General features: G+C 35.8%; 2 long non-coding RNA genes and 2 other non-coding genes across 4 annotated transcripts; 1 reads left to right on the forward strand and 3 right to left on the reverse strand.

The window, feature by feature from the left end:
* Nucleotides 1-182: 182 nt before the first annotated feature.
* On the reverse strand, nucleotides 183-1,025 carry LOC139192640 (uncharacterized). Its single transcript, XR_011576872.1, has 2 exons — nucleotides 910-1,025; nucleotides 183-738 (listed from the first exon to the last, which is right to left on the reverse strand). It is a non-coding gene; the product is annotated as an uncharacterized lncRNA (long non-coding RNA).
* Nucleotides 1,026-7,533: 6,508 nt separating this feature from the next.
* LOC114822383 (small nucleolar RNA R160) lies at nucleotides 7,534-7,615 on the reverse strand. The gene has a single exon (XR_003770459.1). It is a non-coding gene; the product is annotated as a small nucleolar RNA R160 (small nucleolar RNA).
* Nucleotides 7,616-7,715: 100 nt separating this feature from the next.
* LOC114822386 (small nucleolar RNA R160) lies at nucleotides 7,716-7,797 on the reverse strand. Its single transcript, XR_003770463.2, has one exon. It is a non-coding gene; the product is annotated as a small nucleolar RNA R160 (small nucleolar RNA).
* A 6,105-nt stretch (nucleotides 7,798-13,902) lies between these two features.
* Nucleotides 13,903-20,355, forward strand: LOC103408678 (uncharacterized). The gene is made up of 6 exons (XR_011577397.1): nucleotides 13,903-14,072; nucleotides 14,242-14,314; nucleotides 19,339-19,380; nucleotides 19,532-19,582; nucleotides 19,701-19,776; nucleotides 20,283-20,355. It is a non-coding gene; the product is annotated as an uncharacterized lncRNA (long non-coding RNA).
* Nucleotides 20,356-24,425: the final 4,070 nt, after the last annotated feature.

Raw genomic sequence — 24,425 nt, forward strand, 5'->3', positions numbered from 1 at the left:
TGGGCACTGTTTTTCGGTATACGCCTAATATAAAAAACTGTCAAGCTTATGTAATCTTGTTCGATTATATTGGGACTAATGCTGTTTAAATTATTCTTAAGAGATTGATGGACAAAACCATATTTTTAAAACATATTTCAGTTACTCTTAAAACATGAAGAAGGCTATATGTAAACCATTCATAAGAAAGAGATAACTAAATTTTTTTTTTCAACATTCTTTCTATCTTTCTGTAGAAAGAAGATTAATACATACTTATTCTGCTAATTGAACATTTAAGTTGCACCCAAGCTCGCTTATGTGTGCAACTAGGAGAGAGCTAAGATACTGCATGGCTCGATCAGGGCAAGTTAACGCATTTGCATTGCCCATCAACACATTGAAGCTTTCCTGATGTACATAAATAATTAATCTTGTCGCAGTCCTTCTGTTTAGAACATTTACCAATTTCATTTGGCAGCAGATAACCAACGCATTTGCATTGCCCATCAACACAGGAAAGCTTTCCCGATGGACATAAATAATTAATCTTGTCACAGTCGGTCTGGTTGGAACATTTGTTAATTTGATTTAGCTGGCGGCGAGGGCATCTGCATTCACCATCAGCACAGAGGAGCTTTCCCCATGGACATTGATAATTAATCTTATCGCAGTCAGTCTGATTGGAACATGTACCAATTTGCCCATCGTCCTGATCAATATTTGGAACTGCTTCGGCTTTTGAGAACAATGGTACACCTGCAAATAAAAAACCACACTCCATTTAGAGACTTTTAATTATGTAAATAAAATACTATTTCGACACGCTAAATGGACAATGTTGCATTAGACATTCTTTCATACAAATTGTGTGATAATATTATAATATTGTATTCGAAGATAAACTAAAACTACTTAAAAAAAACTCACAAGATGCAATAACGAAGAATGCGAAGATGATAGCTGCCTTAGAGGTAACCTTCTCCATGTTTTTGTTTATTGTGTCAACCTTTGATAGATGTAGTGATCAATTTCAAGGCTTGTTTTGCAGTATACGTAGGTGGTGAGACCCTTGGGCTATATTTATATTATAGGCGTTGGTATATTTGTGGAAGTTTTTTTTTTTAAGAAAGTTGATCGTTAGAGAAATCGAGAAATAACTAGTCGTGTAACTGATTTCCCAAAATTAAACTAAATATATAGAAAAATATCTGAATATGAGAATGAAAGATCTTGAGAATTGAGCTTTCACAATTTCCTTACTCCGATCCATAAAAAAAAGTCTTGAATTCATGGAAAATAACTGAATAGATAGAAAAAAAAATCTGAATTTGGGAATGAAAGAATTAAGAATTCACGATTCACGATTTCCTTACTCAAAATCAATAAAAAAGAAATCTTGAATCCAAGATGGAAGATATCTGAATGAATATATAGAAAATATATGAATTGGAATGAAAGAATTACGAATTCACAATTTTCTTGCTCCAAATCCAGAAAAAAGAAGCCTTGAATCCAACATTAGAAAAGAGAGACCAAATTTGGAAATGAAATAATTAAGAATTCACAATTCACAATTTCCTTGCTTATAATCCATATATAAAAATGAAATCTTGAATCCAACATAGAAAAGAACTGAATAAAGGTCGTACCCAGTGCACAAGGCTCCCGCTTTACGCAGGGTCTGGGAGAGGTGAATGTCGGCTAGCCTTACCTCCATTTATGGAGAGGCTGCTCCCAAATCTCGAACCCGAGACCTACCGCTCATGGGCGAAGGCACTTGCCATCGCACCAAGTGCGACCTCTAGAAAAGAACTGAATATATAGAAAAAATTTGAATTTGGTAATGAAAAAGTTCAAAGTTTCCTTGCTACCAATAAGATGAAAAAAACTGAATGTGTAGAAAAAAGTTCTGAATTTGGAAACGAAAGAATTAATAATTCATGCTTTGAATCCATAAAAAAAGGAATCTTGAATCCAACATGAAAAATAACTGAATATATAGAAGAAGACAAAATTCTTGAATGTAAGTCAAATATCACACTCAAAGGTTTGGCATAAATCATAGCGTAATCTAATATAGTGTTGAGAATGAATCTTATATTGATAGGAGAAGATGTCTTGTATAAACTTATAAGTAAGTTGAATTACTATTCATATTCCCAACTAATTTTATAATGGAACCTCAAACATCCTTCATATCCAAGAAGATGTGAAATAGAAAAGCTTTGTTCGGGAAATATATATTTCCTTCTTTGATCAATTTTTTAACCGTACGGCCACACATTGATTTGGTGCCAACGTAGCTTACATCAATCAAGGCGTAACCATTTTCCATCTTTACAGAACCTTATTTTTTTTCCTAAGATCCATAATGTATTCTATTTTATTGAATATCGTAATTCACTTGAAAAAAAAACTCGTTCGAACTGTTTCTCTTTAGATTCTGTCATCCATAGTTTTTCTACACATTGTCATTCATAGTTGATAGTTGGAAAATTTTATTACGTTATGAGTATTCTAATCACCTTCAACCAATAATATACCGGTTAAACAAGCGAACCGAGTGTATAACACCTGGAACATACTTGCTAATACAACATTCATATTGAATTACACCTAGCTAGCTTAGACCCTTATTTTAAATAGCAAGCAGAGAAAATGTAGCTAAGACCTTTATTAGTGAAGATGAACGTATGACTTGATCAAGGCGAATCAACGCACATGCATTGACCAAAAACACAGTCGAGCTTTCCCGTTAATGTTGACATGGAGCATGCACCTTCTTGCAGTCAGTTTGTTTGTAACATTGTCTCATGTGACGAACATTATTTGTTTCCAGAGCAACGCCGGATTATGAGAATAATGGTTACCTGCAAAATAAAAAGGCAACACAAAATACTCCATTCACTAGACTATCAGTGGTTAAGAAAACTTACAAGATGCAGTGGCCAAGAAAACGACCATCATATATAGCTGCCTACATCTTTCTCCATTTCATTCAAATTATGCTGTGAATTTTGGGATGATGTGATGATAAATTTCAAGGCTTTTGTTTTAATTTATACTGTAGGACTGTTGGCATTTCTAGTAGCTAGTATAGGCTTTTAGTGGTGAAATTTTCTAGAAAGTATCAAGTGATATAAGTCATTTCCAACCCCAGAGTTACCGATAAGAAAATTAAACTGGATATTAGGAAAATTGAAGGCTTGGGGAATGACAATCCTTAGTTTTCATGTTTAGTATCTTTTTTTTTTTGGGTCAATACATGTTTAGTATCCTCAACAAAGAAATGATGAATCTAACAGGGAAACATGAGAAAAAAAAAAAAAAAAAAAAAAAAAAAAAACTGAAAGGAAATGATGAAATCTACAAGACGAAGTTTTATATATTGCAAGCAAAATCGGGTTATCAGAGTATTAGGGAAAATTTGATATTTTTATATATTTTTGTTTTTGTTTTCCCTTTGGGTTATGATTGTTTTCTATTTAAGCCAACTTATGTAATTGTATTCAGAATTACTAATACAATTTTAGAGAACCCAAATAGCTCCAGAATTTTATATCTACACTTTTCACTATGCTAACTGAGTTTGTATTTTTCACAAAATCATCACCAACTGCAAAAAAAAAAAAAAAAAAAAAAAAAAAAAAAAAAAAAAACACTCAACATTATTGGTTCACTGTGATTATTATGATACACAGCCATCTAAAGAAACATCAAAAATCAAAACAATCAAACAATAAAATTCCAAAACTCACCAAAATTGAGAAGTAGCATGGTAGCTATGTTCAAAAGGCACATGAAGCTTGCCACATATGAATTGGCTATTTTAATTAGGTTATGCCCCTCACCTTTGACTTTTACAATGGTTCTGTTTCTTTTTACTAGCCTTCATGCACGCGTTCACGCGCATGTAAAAGATATTTTTTGAATCATGGCGTGCTACGTGCGACTTATACATTTTAAATGTATTTATATGCATGAATTGCTTCAATATTTTTTATTACAAAAAGAAAGTCAAATATGTGGACTAAATGAATAATATTAGACTATGCTAAAAGAAATCCTTCATAAACCAATCAATTGAATCCACAAAATAAAATCGGTCCTTCAATGTTCATCTACATTTTATTGAATTTACATTAAAAATAGAGAAAATAATATTTAATAAACAATTGATTGAATTACATTATCGCTAGCTCATTGTGAGGCTAAGCCCACCCCCTCCCCTTAGTGTAGATAATATCATTTGTTAAAAAAAAATCATTTGACAACTAATTGAATCACATTATTATGAGCATGCGAAAGCCTTTTTTATAACCGGCACTACGCGCATGTTAAGTGTTTAAAAATAGAGAAAATAATATTTAATAAACAAATGATTGAATCACATAATTGTGCGAGTGTGAACAACCTTTTTTATCACTGGCGGTACACGCCTCTTAAGATATTTTGAACGTGTTTAAAAATAAAGAAAATAATATTTAATAAACAATTAATTGAATCATATTATGGCTAGCCCCCCTTAATGTAGATAATATCTTTGTTAAAAAAAACAAAAAACAATCATTTGACAACTAATTGAATCACATTATTATACACATGCGAATGACTTTTTTTATAATCGGCATTACGTGCCTCTTAAGAAGTTTTGATCGTGTTTAAAAATGTGAGGTATTAATTAAAAAAAAAATTATAAAAACACTGTACAAAAAATTTAATTATTAAAAAAATATTGTTTATATGACAAAAATACCCCTGCATTATTTTAGACTTCTTTTGAACTTTTTTGTATGGGGGTTTTGTCCCAATTCTTTTTGGTGAAGCCATGATCCCAAAAAGGGGCTGCTGGCTTTATATTTCTTTTTATTTAAAAAAAATCAAAATAATTTAGACAACTAAAGGTCTATTTTTGCCTAAAATTGTGACTCGCTCTCTTGCATTCAAATTCAAATTTTATAAACCATTGCCTTAAAAGAGTCTCATTTTGGTGAAAAAATAAACCTTGCAAGAGTTTATAAAATGTTAGACTATTTCCCATATTGTCAATTGGTTTTACTGTGGAACCTCAACTTTCTTCATGATATCAGAGCATGTTGGCCCACATGTGAAGCCCAACGGTTTACACGTGCTCCACGCCACTCCGTTCCTATTGTCTATGTGTTAGGCTTGGAAATTAATTAGCCACACCTGAGGGGGCGTGTGAGAATGTGAGGTATAAGAGCCCCACATTGGTGAAAGGATAAACCTTGCAATGACTTATAAGAGGTTGAGCTACTCCTCATATTATTAATTTATGATGAAACTTTAACTTTCTTCATGTCTTCGACAGTTTAACTAAAATATGGATCAATAAACCATATTATAATTATTACAGCAATTCAATTATTATTTCTTAAAGAAAGATTGCAACTTTTGTCAATCCACCGTACAGGCTTAAATTTTGAAGTTGCACGGCCGGTTATTTTAGCCTTTAGCTATATAGATGGACAAAAGTACTTGTAAATATATAATGTATAGGTAAGATATACATTAATCATCCACACATTTGCATTCCCCATTGACACATTTGATAGTTCCCGAAGGACATTTAACTCCTTCGCAGTCGGTCAAAACGGAACATTGATCGTTTCGAATTTGCGGGCCAGACTGAGAGAACTCAGGGAGAAAGCACAAACATTTCCCGTTATGACACGTAGCCCTTCCCTTTGGACAGTCTTCTGCAGTATCTCTACAGTCGGTGAGACTCCGGCAGTCGGCGGCGACGTCGTGAATGGTATTTCCGAGTTCGCATGTGTAGACGTGATTAACACAAAGAACAAAGTTTGAGGGGCATGGATACGTCTTGCAGTCGGCGTTCGAATTGCATCGTTGAACAGCATTAGCTGCTTCTGCTCCTGCAGCCACGCCTGCAGATGTTAAATAATTAAATCCATTGGAGACGGCCTTTATGTATTTAAAATTACAAACAGTCGACTTCGACGACAATCATATATTATGGGAAGAGAGTTTGACTAATTGGGAGAAAAAACTCACAAATGACCAAGAAGACGACCCGACTAATCATACTCGTCTTAAACGCAGCCTTCTCCATGTTTTTCTTGTTGCGTCACGCTGTGGGGATGTTTTTCTTTCAGTAAAGATGTTTTTATTTCAGTAAAGTGAGTCCGTAATCTATATTTATATGGGCTCCCATACACATTTCTGATAGTTTCACACATTATATCAAAAAGCCAAAGAAATCTGAATATATCTAGTAAACCATGTAATTGATTCCATAGGATTTTATAGTGTGTTTCCTGATGTGGAAATAAAACATCATATTTAGGAAACAAAATCAAAATTTAAGATTGATATCTGATATTTAATTTCCTTGTTTGGTAAGGAAAATATGGAAAAGAAGAAATGAAATTTGAGAGTATGTAAATACAATGTGAACCACTTATTTGGTACGCTTCATAATATTTTTAAAATGTCTTTTCTAACCACATGTACATGGACTAGCTACTTGAGACAAGGGTGTTTTTTTTCCAATCTCTACATTTTGAAAATTGACATACTCCGCTGTTAACGTAGTATAATTAGTAACTAAGTCAAATTTTATTTTTGTAACAACACATCTATCAAGTAATCACGTCTTCATAGTAATAATACTAATAGTCGCAACATTATTACTACATAGAGGTTTTGCTCTATATATGCCTAAATTTTAGGCTCTAATTTTATAAATGTCAGTTTTTACAAGAAAAATTCAAACATAATCAAAACCACACGTAAATAGAGTCAAATAATCTCAAAATTAAAAACAACATAAACCTAAAATCCAAACTGTACGAGTCATACAAGTAGATTTTTGGGATGCGAGTCATGTGATGGTTCTTTGGGTCAAGTAGCTGTGAAATCTCATTGTGTTTGCCTGAATGGATTTTTGGACACAATATGTTTGTGTTTAAAGTCGAAATCTATTACTCCAACACTTCAAATTCTTTTCCATGTTAGATTTAACATTTCTTTGTTGACAATATCAACCACGAAAAAATCAGGATTTCATTCCCAAAGTCTGCAAAATATCAGGTTAATTTCCTTATCGTCAACTCTAAAGTTGGAAATTAATAATGTCACTTGATACTTCCAGATTTCTTAAGCACTTTTATTACCAGACATGTCAACACTACCATAGTATAAATATTGTTCAAAGCTAGGGTTCAACACTTCATTACTACACATATAATCCCAGGTGTCACAAAATAATTATATATAAAAAATGCCAAAGGCTACGTCTAAGACAGCTATGATCGCCGTCTTCTTTTCTTCCTAGCTACTCATCTCATCAGTAGAAATAAGCCAAGATTAAACAGTTTCAACTAATTCATACAAGGAGTAAAGAAATCCTTTGTAACCGCGTTTACATATTTATTAAATGTCCATATCTCAAAAACAACCAATTCAATCAGAAGGATCACGTTTATAGGGAATTGTTGGGCTCCAGAAAACAGGATCGCAAGTAACACTAGTAAATTCATCGAAAACTCCACATAACATAGCAACATGAGCAATCAGAGAACTTTGAAGACCAATATGGTATGAGGTTGTTCCACATCAAATTCAGCAATATAAATCTCCTCATTTTGCTTCATAAAATCCATATACATATAATATCAAATGCAACAGTAAAAACACAAGAATTAAACCATAAATTCAGATAAAATCTCAAACTTTAAAAGATATGGCAAAGCAATCAGAGAACTTTGAAGGCATGATTTGAAATTCCACATCAAATTCAGATTAAAATAAATCTGATTTCATCATTTTGCTTTGCCATTTTCTTCAGATCTGGTACTTGTATTTTCTGGCAAATCAGAGTTACGCAAGAGAAATCACTCGGATTCACTGCACAACCGATGCCAAAGGTTGAATCTTGCACCGAACCCTTTGCTCGAAATTTCCCTGCTACCATGTTTCCAAGCAGCAAGGGGCTATCTGGTGCATTACAAGATTAAAACTTGATAATTTCAAAATCCCAGTAAAATCCACACAATAATTACAGATATCAAAATTGAAGAAAAGGGATACGCAACGGCGAAGTACCTGACGTGGGAAATCTATCAGTTGTACTTGTGGGAGCTTAATGCAGCCGGAAGAGAGATTTTTACCTGCAAAATAAAAAGGCAACACAAAATACTCCATTCACTAGACTATCAGTGGTTAAGAAAACTCACAAGAAGCAGTGACCAAGAAAACGACCATCAAATATGGCTGCCTACATCTTTCTCCATTTCATTCAAATTATGCTGTGAATTTTCGGATGATGTGATGATCGATTTCAAGGCTTTTGTTTTAATTTATACTATAGGACTGTTGGCATTTCTAGTAGCTAGTTTAGGCTTTTAGTGGTGAGAAAATCTAATTTTTCTAAAAAGTATCAAGTGATATAAGTCATTTCCAACCCCAGAGTTACCGATAAGAAAAGTAAACTGGATATTAGGAAAATTGAAGGCTTGGGGATGACAATCCTTAGTTTTCATGTTTAGTATCCTCAACAAAGAAATGATGAATCTAACAGGGAAACATGAAAAAAAGCTGAAAGGAAATGATGAAATCTACTAGACGAATTTTTATTATATTGCAAGCAAAATCGGGTTATTAGAGTATTAGGGAAAATTTGATATTTTTATATATTTTTATTTTTGTTTTCCTTTTGGGTTATGATTGTTTTCTATTTAAACCAACTCATGTAATTGTATTTAGAATTACTAATAAAATTTTAGAGAACCCAAATAGCTCCATAATTTTATATCTACATTTTTCACTATGCTAAGTGAGTTTGTATTTTTCACAAAATCATCACCAACTGCAAAAAAATAAAAACTCAACATTATTGGTTCGCTGTGATTATTATGATACACAGCCATCTAAAGAAACAATCAAACAATAAAATTCCAAAACTCAACTAATTGAATCACATTATTATGCGTGTATGAAAGACCTTTTTTAATCGACACTACACGCCTTTTAAGTGTTTAAAAATAAAGAAAATAATATTTAATAAACAAATGATTGAATCACATTATTGTGCGTGTGCGAAATACCTTTTTTTATCACTGGCGGTACACACCGTGTAACATCCCACATCGCCCAGAGGTGAGGATCATGTAAGCCTTATATGTTGAAATAAGGCCGTTGAATGATAAAGTGGTTGAAATAATTTTGTATTATTATTAAAAAATAATATTGTAATTTTAATCATGATATTATCTCTTAGTAATATATTAAATTATTTGAACCTAATATTACTCTAAATCCGGCACGGTATCAGATAATGAAGCATGCATGATGAGATATTATCTATTTAAAATATGGTGATAATCAAAAATGAATTTGAAGTTCAAGATGCATGTGGCAGTTTTGGTAAAAGATGATGAGAGCCTAGGAAAGCTAGGTTTTTGGTGATGATGTGGTGATGTGATAAGCCTAGGATTTGATGGTGATGGAGTTATGATAAGAAGCATAGATAGGCTAGGTTTTTGGTCATGATCGGATAAACCTAGATGAGTTTTTATTTGAAAAGTCAGTCACACGGATCATATTTCATTCTGCAAGTTAGAGTTGCAGTTGGACTCCACAATTATCTAGCTGTGTCAAGCAAATATCAACCCTATAAATACAAGGCGTTGTGCAACGTAAAAGGGACCTCCAACCCAACACACAAATTGCCCTGCGCAAACCTTCGCTCTACACGAAACCTCTCAAACATCTTGAGATTTTTATTCTATTTTTTGCCAACACATCTTCAGTTTGGATAAACAACACTGTGAAGGCAATCAGCGAACATCTTCAGTTTGGATAAACAACACTGTTGCCGTAGAATCAGCCGACCACGGAGCACCTTCAGTTTAGATAAACACTGCGTCGATGCCGACTGGTTATCTATCCAAGTCTCGGTCGAGAAGGATTTTTGAATCCTTATTGGCAGAGGTCATCTCATTAGCCTTCTCGGCGAAATAAGGTGTTACAAGTTACTACATTTGGCACATTGAAAGCCAAATTTGATATTGAACTTCACAAAACTAGTAGCATTGTCTTCAGGCTCTAGAACCTGAAGGCCGAGACGTTTCCTTCCTTGGTCGCAGTCGCAAGATCAAGAAGTCAGCAGCGCACCCAACACAACATGAACAAATTTTACTCCTCGGCTGAGCTCGGCTGATGAGTTTGCACGCCCCGCATACAATCGAATGACGTAGTTAGCTTATTAGTTACTCGGCCTGCACGCCACGTAGGCTTGGTAGATTTTAGGGTCAACATATGTATATTCTTATATCTACCTAGCACGAGGCTTTTTGGGAGGTCATTGGCTTCGGGTTCCATCAGAACTCCAAAGTTAAGTGAGTTCGCGCGAGAGTATTCCCATGATGGGTGGCCCACTGGGAAGTTCTGCTTGCATGAGTTCCCAGAAACAAAACCGTGAGGGCGTGGTCGAGGCCCAAAACGGACAATATCGTGCTATGGTGGAGTTGAGCCCAGGATATGGTAGGGGCTCGGGCCGGGATGTGACATGCCTTTTAAGATATTTTGAACGTGTTTAAAAAAAATAAACAATTGATTGAATCACATTATTGTTAGCCTATTATAAGGATAAGCTCACCCTCTCCTCCTTAGTGTAGATAATATCATTTGTTAAAACAAAAACAAAAAATAATCATTTGACAACTAATTGAATCACATTATTATGCACGTGCAAAAAATCATTTTTTTATAATCGGTACTACGCGCCTCTTCAGATGTTTTGAACGTGTTTAAAAATAGAGAAAATAATATTTAATAAACAACTGATTGAATCACTTTATTATTAGCCCATAGTAAGGTATTAATTATAAAAAAAAAAAACGTTGTACAAAAAAATTAAGTATTAAAAAAATATTGTTTATATGATGAAAATATCCCTACATTATTTTGAGTTTCTTTGGAACTTTTTAGTTTAGAGGGCATTTTTGTCCCATTACTTTTTGGTGAAGTCGTGACCCCCAAAAGGGGGCTGCAGGCTTTATATTTCTTTTTTATTTATAAAAAATATCAAAATAATTTAGAAAACTAAAGGTCCATTGCCTAATTAAAATTGTGACGCACTCTCTTGCATCCAAATTCAAATTTTATAAATCATCGCTTAAAAGAGTCTCATATTAGTGAAATGAGAAACTTTGCAATGGCTTATAAGAGGTTGAGCTACTTTCCATATTAGGGTGTTGCCAATTGGTTTTATGGTGGAATCTCAACTTTCTTTATGATATCAGAGCATGTTGACCTACATGTGAAGCCCAATGGTTTACACATGCTCCATGCCACCCCGTTCGTGTTGTCCACGTGTTAGGCTTGAACATTCGCCACACATGAGGGGGCGTGTGAGAATGTGAGGTATAAGAGTCCCACATTGGTGAAAGGAGAAACCTTACAAGGGCTTATAAGAGGTTGGATTACTCCTCATATTATCAATTAGTTTTATAGTGGAACCTCAACTTTATTTACGCCTTCCACAGTTTAACTAAAATATGGATCAATAAACCATATTATAATTATTACAGCATTTCAATTATTATTTCTTAAAGAAAGATTGCAACTTTTGTCAATCCACTATAGAGGCTTAAATTTTGAAGTTGCACGGCTAGCTATTTTAGCCTTTAGCTACATAGATGGACAAAAGTACTTGTAAATATATAATTACTTTAGTCTAAAGAAGGCTTTTCAATTGCACTGTACAAATGAATAGTATTTGGTCACGAATTTCATTTTATTTACGAGGCTGCCACTGGCTCTCTTTGCCACTTATCTTCTTGCCGCGTGTTGATGATCGTGGAAAGGCAGGGTGCGATGGTCATTTTAGTCTGTAGGGTTTCGAACGGGTTGGGTGGGTTAGAGACTTTCATTTCCTTTCTTGCTGAGCTGCAGTGGGACTCGGTGACACCATGCCGTCGCGAGAGAGAGAGAGAGCGAGCGAGCAGAGAGAGAAGAGAGACAGGGAGGGAGAGAGATAGGGATTTGGTGAGAGGAAGGCATGCGGCTTGCAGGCAGACAGAGCCACAGGGGGTGTACGATTCTAGGGAGAGGGAGAGGGAGAGGGAGACAGCGCGAAAGGGAGAGTGCGAGATGGAGGAGTAAGGATCGCTCGCTGGAGGGTTTTGCAGTTGGGAGGCCATGCTGATGGAGATAGAGATAAAGATAGAGATAGAGATAGAGATAGGAAAAGGAGAGGGAGAGAGGGAGACAAAGACAGAGCGACAGAGAGAGAAGGAAAGGGAAGAGTGGGGATCTCGGCGACATTGCTGCAGATCCTTGATCTTCTTTGATCCCATCTCCGTGTTCTTCTCAGCCTCTCACAGTCGCAGCATCGCTCGCCCACTCACTATAGGTACACCTCTTAAACTCTCGCTCACTCTTTCTCCACTGAAATTTGAAGGTTATTTTCCAACCCTAAATTGATATATTCCATACCTTGATTTTATCTTAATTTATCTGGAATTGATCTGCACATGTGTAGTATAGATAGTTTTATCTAATGTTGTAGAATCCATGTCCTATTCAGAAATTCTGAGATGGTAAAGGTTACGGAAAAATTGGAAGGTATATAGAAATTCTAGAATGAGTTCTCCGGCTGATTTGAGGCGGGTAAGACAAGCTTTTATGTTAAGTTGATTTGTTTCGTTTTTTGGGATGCTTATTTTCTTCTGGAAACAAGCTGAGCATTCAAAAGTTTCAATCTTATACCCATTATTCAATACTGGCTCAATAATCATCAATTTTCCTCTGACTTTGTTTATTCTGATATATAATCAAGGACACACAGGCGCACCAACGCCTCCATTTTCTGGCAAAACATCACCACTCACTCCGTTCTGCTCAGGACACACAGGCGAAGGCGTTTCACTGTGCAGTGGCTCCTGCCACTGCTCATCGGCTTCTCTTACGAGACTCACCGCTTCCGACCTCGGTAAACCACCCTTACACTCCTCCTTTTTGTTTTCAATTTGGGACTCGAATTCAAACTTGCATGTATTTTAGTTTTTCATACTTTTTTCGTCCAATCATCATCACCCTCTCTGTCTCTCTCTAAACAATTTCCAATTGGTTTTTAGAGAGAGAAGGTGGCAGCAGCAGCAGTGGGAAAGAATAAGGTCTTTTCCTGCCTCTGTGATTGTCTCTGCCCTTCGAATTTTTAGGGTTTGGCTTTGGCTCCGTTAGCTGTTGAGGTAATTATTAATCCATACTTCGATTGTAATTTTTTTTCCATATTCAGTAAGTTTGATCAAATGGGTTTCTTTGGACTTGCATAAGTTATGTATAATATTGCTTCAATCATTTATTGGGTTCCTTTTGTATTATTGAGTCTTGGGTTTTGCTAGAAATTGTATAAATTTTGGCCAAATTGCATAAATTATTGAGCTTTTGTTTGGTATTTTTATGGCTACTGTGCTAATTAGTTCATACCCAAAAAGGAGTAGATCATTAACTGTTCTAATCACTAATTCCCCACTCTGAGAACTTGAGACCTTGGACTGATATGCATTTCTGAGATTTATTATTTATTTTTGTATAGAATATTTAAAGGTGTTAAACTTTTAGTGTAATTATAAAGTATGGGTCTTTGATTCCATATAAATTGCTGTTTAAATTTGTGAATTCAAGAGGGGAGCATTTACATGTGGAGGCAACAAGGAGGGGTGGCTTTGAGAAGGTTGGGCTATCTATTTTATCTGTAGTTATTCATTTCACTAAATTAAATATGAATTATTAATTTTTCAATTTTTACAATCATATGTACTTAATTATATGTGTGTGTGTGTGTGTGTGTGTGTGTAGATTGTTGCAGACAAGAGGAAACACTACTCAACCCTTCTCTGCCATTACGAGCAGGTTCCTTCTCTCTCTCTGTATTTCTTTGGTGCTTACGTACATTAGTTCTAATGAATGTCTTTTCATTAGGCTGATGCTGATGCTGGTGTCTTTTCATTAGTTCTAATCGCAGCAACAATGCACTTGAACTGGATGGATAGAGAACATCTCTACACTACCTTCCAACACTTCGATAAAGACAGCAGTGGGTATGCAGAGATCATGATAGATATGTGCTTTTTTATTTTATTTATTTTATTTTTTATCTTTTACATAATGCTCTTAAATTCCAAGTACATAACACGGAGTAAGGTTATAACTCATCATCATCAACATCTTATTTATAACAATGTTGCCAAAATGCATTCTGATTATCAGGTATATCACGATGGGAGAACTAGAGCAAGTCCTCCACAAATACGGCATGCATGGTGAATTTTAATCTTTCCAGGTACACCCATATCTATATCCCAAACAACTGTTATTATGTATCAATTTGTTAGAGTCAAGAAATGTTAGAGTCAATTTATATAATTTATTTTTGCTTTCCAGTTACAACCACATCTCACTACCTTTGGTACTCGCTCTCTCTCTCTCTCTCCCCCTCTCTCCCTCTCGCTAAAATCTCTGTTGGGTTTCTACCAATATGTCAATTTGTATAATTTATTTTTTGATGTGAGATTTGGTGCATTTGATTTGGGTTATGGTTTGAGATGTTATTTGCAAGATTTCATTTTTGAGTTGGATTCATGATTTTTGCTTAAGATCTCTTTTTTTAATTGTTGTTGTAGCTTGCTGTGCATATGATATTTTCTTCCATGTCCAATATTATCCAAATTCATTATTGCATTTCAAGAGCTTGCGACTTATAACTTTGCTCCCAACTCTCAAGTGAGTCTTAGATAGCAAATCACCCTTATAACCTTTCTAAATACGTTAAATGGTGAAAGTCAGAAATGGTGAATCTAAATGGTGGTGTGGTACATCATGTAGAATCTTTTGAATTCAAGTTGTCTTTTTTTTTTTCCTTTCCCTTTCTTTTAATTTAAATTGGGATTGGCTACTGATTTGTTTTTGCAGATTAGGAGGAAAAGGGAAATCATGTGCATTTCATTGTTTTGGAGCATTGCAAATAAATACAATATACAATCAAATTAGGAAAAGATAAAAGAATATGCTTCATGATTGATTGGTTTATGGATTAGTAGTATTATTTGTGGTGTAGATCATGGTTTTCAGGTCTTTTACAATTTTAGTGGTTGTGCTTAAGGGTAGATGATGATGTAGGATGAAGATAGTTTGTAGAGAATGCTGGATTTACATTCGTTGGAGTACATTCAAGTAGTTTTGTGTCCCTGTGAGGTATTTGATACTCCTCATAGTTTCGTTCTTGACCATTTTCCTTCTCGAATCTTCATCGATAAAATGTTTTCTTGAGCATCTTCTTTAAATGTGTCTTTTATGTTTGATCCAGTTATGACTTTCCCTACCTTTGTGTGCATGTACTGGAAGTAGCATCAATGTGTAGTTGTTGTGTTGGTGGCCACAATGAGTTTGATATTCAAACAAATGTCTGTTGGTTCAGTTTTTCAACCTTTAAAAACTGTCGAATCAATTTGAATATGTAATTTTATGTTTATTGTTAGGTAACACTATAATTTGGTTTGAAACTCAGGTTTGAATACGTGCTTAATGGTTTGCATTGGTTGCTGTTTTTGCATAATGGTTTGAATCTGTGCTTAGGTTGGTTTGAAACTCAGGTTGTGTGAATTAAGGTGTAAAAAATGAATATGGATGAACCTTTAGCTACTGCATGTAGATTCAGCTTTCCTTTGCATTTCAGTGAGTTAGAAACCGAGTGGAACTGTTTGAGAGAGAGAGAGAGAGAGAGAGAGAGAGAGAGAGAGAGAGAGAGAGAGAGAGAGAGAGGACGATGTCAGGATTTTGGTATATGCCTTACCCTACTGTAACTTCTTATACACACTGAATACACTTACCGTTTTTGATATGCACATTGCACACACAGACTGCTTACGCATACAATATACACACACACATCACATACACTTATCCACACAGTACACACACTTACCTACACTTACACACACATTTTATATACATACACAGTACACGCACATGCAATGTCACACAAACACTGTCATGTACTTATACACACAGAACACATACAATATATACTCACACGCTTATGCCTTTTTTTATCAATTGGAAAATTTTGTTGTTTTTCCTCAGCAATACAATATACACTTACAGACTTATGCAGCACATGCACTCACACACACAGTCCACACATTGTTGTTTTTCCTTATTTGATTATTGGGATGCTAAACTTTAAGAATGTGTTTAATTTGATTCTTGGTATACTCAGTTAATTAAGGCTGTTTTGAACTTTCAGTTTCCTGATTGAATTTGTTTTGATTCAATTGGGTTTGTGAGCTAAATTGCAAATGGTGGGGTTTGGTTTCCGAATGGCTCTTATGGGTTGTGTATAAGGCTAGAGGATTTGAACTAAACCACGCAATGGACATTCATAATAATGTGCAAGTAGGTATTGCATATATAAATTGCATATACGCTTAATGGTTTGCATTGCTTGCTGTTTTTGCATAATGGTTTCATTATGTGCTTAGGTTGGTTTAAAACCCAGGTTCTGTGAGTTTAGCGGTTTAATTGGGGGAATGAAAAATTAAAGTTGGCCTGTCATTGAAGATGATTAAACATTTTTGGTTGCTCCTGTGCTGTTCTTTTCACTGTGGCTCTGTTTTAGGTATAGAGTTTGGGGTTCTCCTTTTTTCCCCTTATTTTTTTCACATTTTCTATTCTTGGATGAACCTTTTTATTTAATTTGGTTTTTCTGTTTGTCGTCAACTGGCAGTGAAACCCCATCACTGTAACTGGATAGAATAATTTAAAACCCATAGTGGGTTCGAGCATTGCCGCACACCAAGCAAAGATGTCTCGATATGATTCGTTAGTTAGTTTTGATCACAAAATTTTGATTTCTTTGCTTTGTTTGGAAATTTGTGCGTTTATCTTTGGTCAACTGTAGGGGACGATTTGAAAATTGATGTTTTGAGACTTACCTTTTGATCAAGGCTTTGGTATGTCCTGAATTTCGATACGTTGTTTCCCCATGCTTTCCGTTTCAGACAGTGTGATTTTAGAATTTTTTAACATGTGAGATTAACCTTTGTTGCCTCTTGCTTCGTATGTTCATTCGCGGTGCTATAATCTGCCTTCCCCCGCCCTTTCGTTCGTGAAATGTTTGAATGTAGTCATCTTTTAATTAGCTTTAATTTCGTTTGATTAGATTTGGTTTAGAGTATGTCTATGCTTTGAAGCCCTGACATTTCCAGGCTGTGATTTGGTTTAAGCTTTTTTGCTTGGCTTTGCTTCTGTGCATAAAGAAATTTAAGTGTTTTTCTCAATTTGTTTTGTTCTGTGCATTTCAATTTAATTGTTTTTCTCAATTTGTTTTGTAATTTATTTTTCTAAGTTTCGGTTATTTGAACACCTAAATTATGTTCTGTTTTTTATCATGTAAATTCAAAGAATGGCCCCTTCTCCAGCCAATCATTTGAACCTAAATGATTAAAAACAGTTCACATTTGCTTCCATTTCTAGGCTGTCATTTGGTTTAAGGTTTTCTAATTTGCTTTGCCTCTGTGCATTTCAATTTCAATGTTTTTGTCAATTTGCATTTTTATTTGCATATTCCATCAAAGATACATATTTTTTTGCCAGCCAAAAATATAAAATGTCAATTTATTGGGAGGTGCTTTTCATTTTGTGATTTAGTTTAATTCCAAGATTTGTTAACCCAATTGCCATTTTACTTCATTTATGCTTCTGTTACTTTAAAGCTTCATGTTTCTTTAAATTTCATGTTTTACAAGAATCTGGGGTACAGATGAAACCGTGGCAAACTAGCCATTTGGTCATTGAAACAATTGAATGAAAGAAGAAAATTATGGCAAAAGTAGTTGTTTGGGAATTATTGGACATAATTTTGTTCTTTCATTTAGTTGTTTGAATTACCAAATGCCAAGTTTAGCAAGGTTTCATTTGTGCCCTGGATTCTTATCAGCCAATCATCCATCTTAATGAATCTGGATTCATATGGTTGTTGATTTGAAATTGCTTTTCACTGTGAGCAGGGTGCAAGTGGTTAATTAGTTAATTGTTTTCACGTTCAAATGAGTTTTAATCACCTAAATCATGTTATGTTTTTAAATAGGGAGGTTAGTGGGATCTATTTTGATAAGTCCCTTTATCCCTCAATGTGAAGCCCACAAACCAATTTGTCTCTATGTGACTGACGAATGAAATCGTTAGTTTTATGGTCATTACTCTTTTTTACACCTTCTCAATGCACTTATGTTTTTAATAATGGATATTTTTTGTTGGCAATGATCTGATTGTGTTAGGATTATATTTGTGAGCTTATATTTTAGACTTCGCGATTATCTGAACACACAGGATGTTGGTGTTGACCATTCTCTTAGTCTGGTATTTAGAAAAAACAAAAACCACAACAAGACTATGCATTACTGAAGTTTAAAAGGCGGGTATTTTTTCTTTGGCATGCCATTGTCTTTATTTAATCATTCTTCTTAAGCTTTGATGGACAATTGAAATAAAATGAACACAAATTTGGACAAGAAGTTCTGATCCTTCTCCAAACTGTTAGTATAGGGATGGTTAGATTAGGAATTTTTATTAGCTTTTAGTGATTGGCATCTAAATACAGGTTTTGTGTGGCATATCTTGCTCTTTAGCTATAAATTACTTGGTTAACACATGGTGTTGGGTGATTTAACAATGCACACTTATAAATCCCTTTTAATACCATGTTAGGAAGCCAATCTGGAAGCCTTTTTTCTCTACAGATTTGTAGTTCATGCTTTTAACAGTTCCCAATGTATTTAGCAGTTTTTTAAAATGAAGTAAATCTCCATGTTTGAAGTTTGTGTGCTGTCAGAAATCTTCACGCCATCAAAAGTACACTGAAACATAATTCTGAATAAAAGGAAGTTAAAAAAATAATAGCGTAGATAAACATGCTGTGAGATGACTGATTCCAAAACACATTTTAACAGCTTTATCCAGCTGACAATTCAGAACATTCTCAAGTATAAATGACTGGTCATCAGTTAAACCCTTTTGTTGCACTTTCACTTATTTACTCCATTCCACCATCACAGTTTTTGTTACATTTACAGTTTCCCCATGCATTCTGGAATACGTTTTCCATCTTAATAATATCTTCTATTCGATATCTTTTAAATCTCACAGTGTGTTTGAAATTAAAAGTAAGTAGGTTTGTTGCACGTTCTTCGTCTAAAGATATTCTAAAGAGGCAAATTTCTATTTTCCAGTAAAATTCTGCTTTTGTTCCGACTATTTTCCATAATATATGCTGATTTTATGTTTTAATTTTTGGTTTTCTTTGATTAGCTGGGGAATTACAATCAAATGATGAATCTTCAGTTTACTTGGGTAAGCATTTTTTCACATATAATTTGGCTGACCATTTTAACTGTCAAACCATGTTGTTTTAGTTCATGCAACTAATCATGCATTCGGTAGATTTATATATACAACAGCATTTAAATGCTAATCGATTACTAACATAATGTGGTCTCTACAGGAAAAGCAGTGGATTCTCAAGAGGGGCTTCAATGTACAGAAGAATTACAAGGTCTTATTAGCTATTCATAATTTTATATAATAATTTAGATAAAATATCAATGAGAAATAATATATATACCAAATAAAAATCTCTAAAATCTCTTTGTTTTGTTTCTTCTGTGTAGCAGACGTCATCCACATGAAAGATGGCTAGCCAGGATTGGAAAGGTTGCTGGAAATAAGGATCTCTGTCTTGGGCATTCAGTAAGTGATTTTTCAAACTTTATTTGTGTTTTTTCGTATCTAAAAAATTTCTTAATATTTTTAATATAATCAGTGAAACCACGATTTCATGTACTAGCTAGCTACTAGGATGCTTGGTTTTTGTATGATTCCAATTATTTGAGGTATCTGGGTAAAGTTTTGTTCAAAGTAGGAAAATGAATTTAAACTCAAGCTTCTTTACAAGCTTGAGGGGAGATTTTAGTCTTATAATGATTAATAATTAAGATACAATTAGGGTAATGCATGTACTACACATATTGCTAACTATGCTAGACCAAAAGTATCATCATCACTGCTTAACCATAGCCATCAGTTTACATTCTGTGAATGCATATGATGATTGAGGGGTTTAACCTTCAATTGCAATCTCATTTGTAAAGCTTTTGCTATCCCAACATCACACGTGTAATTTTGTGTTTACACCATACTAAACAATATTTTTTTCATATGTTTAATCAAACTCTTATCTAATGTACATTTCATAGAGACAAACGCGCAAAAAATTGATGACATCCTATAAAATTGCCAGAAAAAAGGTCCTTTCCAACTAATGCAAAACCAGACTTATTTCCTAGCAGAAAAACACTAGGTAAACACAATCTATTCTTATTTTGTTCATAATATAATTCTATTGTGATACAATTTTATTTCATGTATGCATGTAATTTCTTTTCCCCAGAATTTTCATATAATTTATCAAGAATGTATAGGAACGACAATGATCGAGTAGATTATGCGAGTCTCACCGTATAAACTGTAAATTCCACATGATTGTTCCTTCCCCCCTCTCAAAGTCAAGCTGCTAATTGTGCAATGTTCAGTTGAATGCATGTAAAAGCCAAACTGCTTATCTTATCGACCTCATTCACTCATGTGTCCCTCTGTTCATTGATGATTGTGTTGAATTTATTCAGGTTAAATGTGTCTTATTCATGCAGTTATGCCTAAAACAGTGATTGCCGCCGCAACGCGCGGGCTTATTTTCTAGTGTATAGCTAAGATATACATTAACCATCCACACATTTGCATTCCCCATCGACACATTTGATAGTTCCCAAAGCACATTTAACCCCTTTGCAGTCGGTCAAAACGGAACATTGATCGTTTTGAATTTGCAGGCCAGACTGAGAGAACTCAGGGAGAAAGCACAAGCATTTCCCGTTATGACACGTAGCCCTTCCCTTTGGACAGTCTTCTGCAGTATCTCTACAGTCGGTGAGACTCCGGCAGTCGGCGGCGACGTCGTGAATAGCATTTGCGACTTCGCATGTGCAGACGTGATTAACACAAAGAACAAAGTCTGAGGCGCATGGATACGTCTTGCAGTCGGCGTTCGAATTGCATCGTTGAACAGCCTTAGCTGCTTCTGCTCCTGCAGCCACGCCTGCAGATTTTAAATAATTAAATCCACTGGAGACGGCCTTCATATGTATTTAAATTTACAAACAATCGACTTGGACGATAATCATATATTATGGGAAGAGAGTTTGACTAATTGGGAGAAAAGAACTCACAAATGACCAAGAAGACGACCCGACTAATCATACTCGTCTTAAACGCAGCCTTCTCCATGTTTTTCTTGTTGCGTCACGCTGTGGGGATGTTTTTGATAAACCAAATATTCAGTTCAAACTACCTGAGTATAAGCCATGTGCTGCTGACATATAATCCATGTGCTGCTGACATGGTGAAAGGACTATTCTAAATGAAACCCATGAAGTCCTGTCGAAGATGGGCAGAAGAATATTGCATGATCTCACATTATTTATTGCATGCGTGTACTATTGTTTATGGCATGCGGGTGTATGTAAAACTGTATAAAAACCATACTGCAATGATGCAGATTGTAAGAAAGCCAAACCATACTCCTTGATGAGTTTATGCAGTTCACAGTTTTCGAACCCTAGCTTAAACTCTTTCATGGTATCAAAGAGCTAAAGTCTAGCGACAATAATTTTTTTTCCCCGTTCTCCCATGGCTTCTCAATCTTCCTCTCCCATTCCCTTTCCTAATGTCTCCAATTTTCTCACGATCAAACTTGATCGTACCAACTACCCTCTCTGGCAAGCCCAAATGCTACCTCTCCTCCGCAGTCGAAATCTGGTTTCCTTTGTTGATGGAACTAGTAAGTGTCCCCCAGCATTGCTGACAGATGAGGATGGAAACATCACTGACAAAGTCAACCCTGATTTCGACACTTGGATACAACAGGATGCAACTGTTATGTCATGGATCAACTCCTCCGTCCATCCTACCGTGCTTGCTGCTTTAATTGGGAAAACCAGCTCCCACTCTGCCTGGACAACACTACGTGATCGTTATGCTTCTCAGTCCACCGGTCGCCTTCTCCAGCTTCGTAGTGAGTTGATGAATACTCACCGAGGTGATTCTTCCATTTCTGAATTTTTGGATAAAATTAATTGTCTCGCAGATACCCTCTCTCTCTCTGGTGCTCCCGTTTCCGACTCCGACATCGTTGCCATCATCCTCAACAACGTTGGTCCGGCCTATGAAAGTACCGTTGCTTCCGCTCAAGCCCGTGATGAGGCTATTACCTACAGTGCTTTGGAAGCCCTCCTCCTTGGCGCTGAAAGACGACAGCAAATACATTCCGCGTTTGGTACTGACAGTGGGCTCACTGTCCTTGCCGCCGCTCGCAATGGCAACCGCGCACCTGCATCTTCTCGAGGACGAGGATCCTCTACTGGCTTCCGTGGTCGTAGTAACTTCAATACTGGTCGCGGCTCTACCAATCGCCACTACAGCTCCTCACCCTCTCACCAAGGTTCCTACTATCACCAAGGGTCCAACTCTCACCAAGTATCCCACTCCCGCCCACATGATGGGATTCTTGGCACCTCTCCTTCCCAAGGTACTTTTACTACAAGCCGGATTCAATGCCAAATATGTAATCGTTATGGTCATTCTGCGATTGACTGCTTCAACCGCCTAAATATGTCTTATGAGGGACGTGTCCCTGCACCACGTCTTCAAGCCTTTGCTGCTCGTGCTCCTCCTGCTTCTGCAACAGCACCTGCCATACAGGAATGGCTGTTTGACTCCGGGGCCAATGCTCACATCACCAATAATCTAGCTACTGTTGCGCATCCTCATCCTTATACTGGCATGGACCAAGTCAATGGAGTTGTTGGTGGCACAGGTTTGCAAATTTCACACATAGGCAACACTTCCATTCGTACACCTACCTCTACTTTCACATTACCTAATACACTACTATGCCCTAATGCATCAACCAATATTATTTCTATCCATCGTTTTACTACCGATAATAACTGTTCTCTAACCTTATATCCCAACTCATACTGTGTTCAGGAACTCCACACGGGGAGGATGCTTTTACAAGGCCCGAGTAGGAATGGATTCTACCCTTTTTCTGGTGTTTCATCTTCCATTAAAGGCGTGTCTGCATTTTTAGGAACTAGAGTGTCCAATTCAATTTGGCACTCTAGGTTAGGTCATCCATCTTCTCATATTTTGCAAAATTTGGTTTCTAGGAACAAATTGCCTATTAAGGGCGTTGTAACTAGTGAGTTATGTCACTCATGTCCCATGGGCAAGAGTCACAAGTTACCTTTTCCATTGTCTGTCTCTAGGTCTTCATCTCCTTTACAATTGGTTCATTCCGATGTATGGACTTCACCTTCTTTTTCTATCAATGGTTTTAAATATTATGTCGTGTTTATTGATGATTTTTCTCGCTACTCTTGGCTATATCCCTTAAAATTAAAATCTGATGTTTTTCTCACTTTTGTGTCCTTTAAGAAATTGGTTGAAAACATGTTCCACACTACAATTAAATCCTTTCAAACTGATGGAGGAGGGGAGTACGTAAACAACAAATTCAAAATTTTTTTGACTCAACATGGCATTCTACATCGTTTTACATGTCCACATCATCCTGAACAAAATGGAATTTCCGAACGTAAACACCGTCATATCGTTGAAACTGGTCTCACTCTTCTTGCTCATTCCTCCTTACCAACTTCTTTTTGGGATGATGCTTTCCATACAGCAAACTATTTGATCAATCGTTTACCCACTAAAGTTCTCCATGATGAGTCTCCCTTTCAAAAACTGTTTCAAAAATCTCCTCAATATGATTTTCTTAAAGTTTTTGGGTGTGCATGTTTTCCATTTCTTCGTCCTTATAATACTAACAAGCTGCAATTTCGCTCCAAACGTTGCATTTTCTTAGGTTATTCATTAAATCAACAAGGTTATAGGTGTTTAGATACGTCCACAGGTCGCATTTTTTTGTCACGCCATGTCCTATTTGATGAAACCAATTTTCCATACAAAGAATCCATTTCTACAACGTCCTCATCCTCCCAATCGTCTATGGTACTGAACATTGACCCCTCTTCTTTCCATTATCCCTCTAGGAACCCCATTTTCCCAACTGTACCACCAAACCCACATCCGTCCAACTTATTCCCCATATTATCTCACCCACCTAACCCTAGTCCTATTCCCTGCCCTTTACCACCACATCCGCACCATCACATGCATCCCACTATACCATCCCCCCAACCTAACCCTATTTCCTCTAATTTCCCACCAAATCCGCACCTCCCTGCCCCTTCTTCCATTCCATCCCCTACGACTGC

This window comes from Malus domestica, chromosome 16 (assembly GCF_042453785.1).
Source record: "Malus domestica chromosome 16, GDT2T_hap1".
Taxonomy (NCBI): domain Eukaryota; kingdom Viridiplantae; phylum Streptophyta; class Magnoliopsida; order Rosales; family Rosaceae; genus Malus; species Malus domestica.